A 6,000-nucleotide genomic window follows, 5' to 3' on the forward strand; every position below is an offset into this window, starting at 1 on the left:
CTATATACTAACACGTTTAGAAAAAAATCAAAATATATAAAAAAACAACTAAACATCAATTAAACATTAATACAACAATAGAACAATTATACATAAACTTAAATAACTAAAAAACAACATGAAAACAACTATACATAAACCAGAACAATTAAAAAACAACACAAAAGAAGAAAAACATGCAAGATCGTAAAATTGTAAAAAATTCCTTAAAAACGTTAAATTGAAAAATGAAAAAAAAAACTTTGTAAATCCGTAAAAAAATAATTTTTTCACGAAATTAAGTGTATTATGTAAATTTCCCTATATTTTTCTCTCAAACACAATTTTTCAAAACCTAGTGTCTTACACTACTCTTATACAATTATCTTGAGTTTATAATTAATATTGAACTCATCAAGCCATCATTTTCCTCATATTTTTATCATACAGCAATGATACATTTTCATTTTAATAATCAATTGTTATCGTGTTATCATTTTTGTCATTTTCTCATTATGTTGTTAATTAATTAATTTCTTTTTAGTTGTTATGTTGTTAATTAATTAATTTCTTTTTAGTTTTAAGAATTACCAATCAAAATAAGTTTACACTTTGTGTTGCTAAATTTACTAATCAGATTTTAAAATAAATTTATGAACGCTATAATTATTTGTATTTTGATATGATTCTAAAGATCAATTCTAAATTATTTTTTTTATAGAAATAGATGAGAAGAAGAAAGTCACTACAAAATATAGATTTAGTGACATTTAGAAATGCCATTATTTTTTAGTAACATTTATAACTTTAGTAGCAAGATATTCCACTATTGTCCTTGTAATGATGAATCATGTATAAGAGAGAGGTGCACGTGGGAAGGAAAATAAATAAATACATTAATAGGTAGATTAGGGAAAAATATTTGATTTTTTTTAATCAAATTTGTGATTTTAATAAAATTGAATAGGAGAAAATATACCTAGAGTTATTAGCTAATAAAACTACCTACATGTACATAGGTAAATAAAAAAAAGAGAAATTATTAGTTTAGCCTTTGTGTTTTGCACGAATACTCTATCAACCCACGTGTTTTGTTAAATGATAAAACAGACTCTGTGTGTTTGCAAAATGAAACAAAATGATACTCTGAGCCTAATTTTGATCAAATAACTTTTCAATATGACTAAAATAACTTCATGTTTTATAATTAATGAATTTATTAAATAATTAAAAATAGATTTTAAAATAAAAATAAATAAAATCAATTTTAAAATAAAAATATTTTAAAAAAAACTCTTTTAAAAAAAGAATTTTTTTTCAATTCTCTCTCTCCTCTCTGTCATCTCTCTCTTCCAGTTTCTCTCTCTAACCCTCTCCATTTCTCTCTCTAACTCTCTTGTCATTGCATTCGTCCTCTTCTTCTTCTTCTTCTTTCATTCTCTTTTTCCAGGCGAAGGGTTACTACTGGTTGGGTGTGTTGGGGCAGAGGGGAAATGCCTCTCCTCCCTCTCTCCTCTCTTCTCTTTCTTCTTTTTTTTGTCGTGTTCATCTCCTCTCTCTCTTCTCTTCTCCTTCTCCGTGTTCATCTCTTGTAATGTTTATCTAAGGAAGTCAATTTGGGGCAGTGAGTTAGTGAGTAGGAGTTTCGTGGATCCTAGGTCATAGTTCAGGGGCTGGAAAGGGTGAAAATCTGAGGGTACCTCTAACGACATCAATACCAGCGGATGGCTTTGACAACACAGGGGTAGCTTCGATGACTCTGGTCACCTAGGCTCTTGGATTTCAAGCATGCTCAAGTTTCTAGGTTTCAAGCCTCTGGATTTTAAGGTTTACATTGGTATTGGTAGATTTTTACTGTAATATTTGGGTATTGTGTAAAAAAAAATTAATAGGTTTTTGTTATGAAATTTGGTTCACTAATAGAGATTCTTTGATTGTTATTGCATTTGATTTTTCTAATTTATTTTGAGAATAGGAAGAACGCGAGAGAGAGAAAAAACTATAAGAGAGAGAAAATATTTTTTTTATTGGGATTAGTTCTTTTATTTCTTTTAAATATATTTTTATAATTTAAAACTAATTTTAGTTTTAAATATACTAATTTTTAAAACAATTTATAAGTTAGACTAATGAAATTATGACACATGATGACATTGTATTTTTTTAAAATTGATATTAATTTAAAATTTGAGGGCGTTTTAGTCATATTGAAAACTAATTTGACTAAAATTGAGCTCAGGGTATCATTTTGTTCCATTGTACAAAATATATGATCTGTTTTGTCATTTAACAAAACATAGGGGCTGATCGAGTATTCGCGCAAAACACATGAGTCAAATTGGTATTTTTCGTTAAAGACAATTGTTGTTGAAAAGTATATGACCTTTTTATTAAAAGAAAATAATTACTTATTAGTAATATTATGTAAACATTAGGCCCAATAATGTTAGAGAGTGCTATCTATTTTCACCTAAGTTTTAATTTTTTTTTTATTTGTACCTAGTTTTTGGTTCACTCTTCCCATAATACCCTTTTAGTCTTTTCTCCCCTTCTTCCCACGATTCCCCCCACCCTCTCTCCATTTCTTCCTTCGAGCTTCCCCACCACCACCTTCGGGCTTCCCCTGTCTCCGGCGAGCTTCCTTACCTCCACCTTCGAGCTTCCTCTGTCTCTCACGCCAGTAATTACTCGGCAACCGCTCAAGTTTTTAGCGATGATGTAGGCTCCATCGAATGCGACGCAATTCTTCCCCCACGACAAAGCCATACTCCCGATTGTTCCATTGACAAACTTCGGCCCCTATATTGAAGCAGACTGCCGTTTCTTTTTCTTCCCCAACGACAGAGTCGACTTCCAATTTTGAAGTCATTTTGGAAGCTTGCTTCCTTGTAGTGAGGTACGTAAAAGAGTTTTATTTAATATTTTGCATTCTATTTGTTTAATGAAAATCCTCATTAAACATCAAATGAATAATTTATGTGTTTCATTGTTTGTTTTGTTTTGATGAAATTCGTCATTATTTTAATTGTAATTTATGTTCTTGTATGGCATTTATTTGTATGTAATGTTTCTATTTTAAAGCCTTTGAAAAATACTTGACAGCCACGACATGGAGCAGTTTTCTTCAGATTTTACTTGATTTTATGCATGTTCCATATATGTGCTCAAATAACTACTATGATATTTCTCTTGAATCATTTTTCCAAATGTGTAGTTGTTGAAGTCTTTGGATGTTTAGAAAATTGGTGTGAGGATGTATCTACAGACTATATGCATTAGACCATAAAATATCAGCATAAATAGTGTTGAAGAATTTTGATTTTGCTTCTTTTGTATGCCTACCAAACAAAAGTCAATTCAACCAGACGCATTCACTTATCTTATATCTATGAATAAATGTACTACAATTTGTCTTTTAGAACTACTTATTTGGTAGTCATTTATACTCGAACAATCTTTCGTCATTGCAAGACGTAGGCCAGGATTTGGTACTCCCCCTCCATAAGTGAGGACACTTTTTTCATTTGCTTTGTATTTTAGATTTATATTTTAGGACAATTTTAGATTTAAGACTATCGGGTACATGCCATATAGCATTTGCTTGGTGTTTTATTATGTTGTATAGTTTCTTTTTTAGAGCAAAAATGTGTTCAAATGTTGATTTTCTCTGTCTTTTAAGAAGTGAGCTAGTCATTTAGTTTGTCTTGGTATGTTTTCATATTGTGCTCGTACAACCCTACATAGAACAAATTCTCCCTCAATCAACTCTACACCCAACAAATTTCTGAAACAAAACCCTCCTGGATGAACTCAACTTCTTCCACCGGCCTAGATATACTTCACATTTTCTTATGCTCGTACAATGATATGCAGAACTAAATGATCTTCTTTAATAAACTCCACAAAAAATGAGGAGACCTCACTTGAAAAAAAACACTCATTATTTTAATCGTAATTTCGGTTCTTTTATAGTGTTTTCAAATAACTTAAAATTCGAATCACAAGGTTTAAATAGCTTCAAATTTGCTATTTAAACCACAAGGTTTAAAATTTAATCATTTAGACTTAAATTATAAACAAAGTCTCTTTAAACTATAATTTTTATCTATATAGCATTATGCCTAAAATATAAACCAAAATCTTTAAAACTTTAAACCACAAGGTTTAAAATTAAAACCACAAGGCTTAAAATTTAAACCTTGTAGGAAATTTTCTGATTCACAAGGTTTAAAATTTAAATCACAAGGCTTAAATTTTAAACCACAAGATTTAAAATTTTAAACACTAGGCTTAAATAGCTTAAAATTTGAACAACAACGCTTAAATGACATCAAATTTAAACCACAAGTTTTAAAATCTAATCCTTTAGGCTTAAATTATAAACCATGTCTCTTTAAACTATATTTTTAATCTATATAATGTAATATCTAAAATATAAATCAATTTTTTTTTTAAATTTAAACCACAAGGCTTAAAAATTAACCACTAATCTTAAAATTAAACCACAAGCCTTAAATAGCTTAAAATTTATTCTTTTAGGCTGAAAAATAGAAATTGACATACTTTCTCAGCGCCGCAACACTATATATGTAGCGTTGTGGCTCGCGAGACAACATTTCTGTAGATACCATACCTGAGTGTCGCATCGGTATATATGTAGTGCTGCAACGCAATCCCCACGAACATGTTCTTATGTTAGGGATTCCAAAATCCAATTTGCAAAATCATTGTATATTTTTTGTTAAAAATGTGAAAATAATTCATTTTTTAGATTGATGACTTGTTTCTTAGTGTACATTGTAAAAGTATTTTAATTATGCAAAAGAAAGAATAATAGGGTAGTGCAAATCATTGTATGTGCTTCTTTGAATACTTGTGCATGTGGTTTAATTTTGATATTTTTTCATATGTATAAACAAATTTTTGTCACTGTTTATGTTTCAAGGCAATTGTTGTTTTAATGGAGCATTATTTGATTAGAAATGTTAGATATATTTTATGATTTATTGTTACTTTTACTTATGATTAATTGTTTATTTTTGTTTATCACCATTTCAGATATGTCTCCCAAATCTTCCATGAAGAAAGATAAGAAATCATTATCAATTGTTCATACAAAAACAAATGATATGTTTCATGTAAGTAATGCTATGCTTTTCTATGTATTTAAAAGTTTTATCAAGTTTAAATTCAATTATTTTTTATTTTTTGTTTACAATTTATAATACTTGTTTATATAATTAACTTAACTGTTTTTCATTTTTATTTTTCTGTGCAGAATTTAAGTGAAGATAAATTAGCTTTTGTCCATTCTAACATTCGAGCTCAATGTTATTGGAGTGATATTGGGTGCATACACAATTTTCTTTGTAATGAATAACTCCAAAAGTTGAAACAATGCTGCTTTGGTTTTCTTTTGGATTTGGACGCATCACTTGAACCTTCATATATGATCATGCATGTAACGCTCCGCATTTTGGGCACCGGGTAGAATTTTGGTTGTAGGAAGTTTAATTCTCGAGAAATCTTATATTTCCAAGTATGTGAATACTTGTAAGGGATATTGTATGTTTTGTATGAATGTTATGTTATTAAGTATTAGTCATTATATGATAAGATTGGTTTTCCGATTAAACCAAGACCTTCAGTCTCGGACCGGGTCAAAAAGCCTTAACGAGTAAAAATCTTGGATAAAATATTATGTGAGAAAAAAATTATGGCAAATTAAGAAAATTGAGAAAACACTAGTATAAAGTTGGAAAATGAAAATGAAATTTTATGGAAATTTTCAATTTATGTGGCATTTGAGTAAAATGCTCAATTTCGCCTAAGTCTGTGATTAAGACTAAATAAATAATGGGCATAAATTTTTTTCTATATGTCTGACAATATTTTTAAAATATGGTCACTAATTTCAATTATGATTAATTTTTCTAAAACTATGTAATAGTAGGAAAAATTAAAAATAAGATGGAAATTTCAAAAAACAATGGGAGGGCATTTTGGTCATTCTATAGGGGG

The 6,000-nt window shown here is 29.0% G+C and overlaps 1 long non-coding RNA gene across 1 annotated transcript; it reads left to right on the forward strand.

Annotated features, from left to right (window-relative positions):
* The first annotated feature begins 2,496 nt into the window (after positions 1-2,496).
* LOC133827752 (uncharacterized) lies at positions 2,497-5,702 on the forward strand. The gene is made up of 3 exons (XR_009890409.1): positions 2,497-2,875; positions 5,038-5,117; positions 5,258-5,702. It is a non-coding gene; the product is annotated as an uncharacterized LOC133827752 (long non-coding RNA).
* The last annotated feature ends 298 nt before the right edge of the window (positions 5,703-6,000 follow it).

The sequence above is a fragment of the Humulus lupulus genome, chromosome 1, assembly GCF_963169125.1.
Source record: "Humulus lupulus chromosome 1, drHumLupu1.1, whole genome shotgun sequence".
Taxonomy (NCBI): Eukaryota; Viridiplantae; Streptophyta; class Magnoliopsida; order Rosales; family Cannabaceae; genus Humulus; species Humulus lupulus.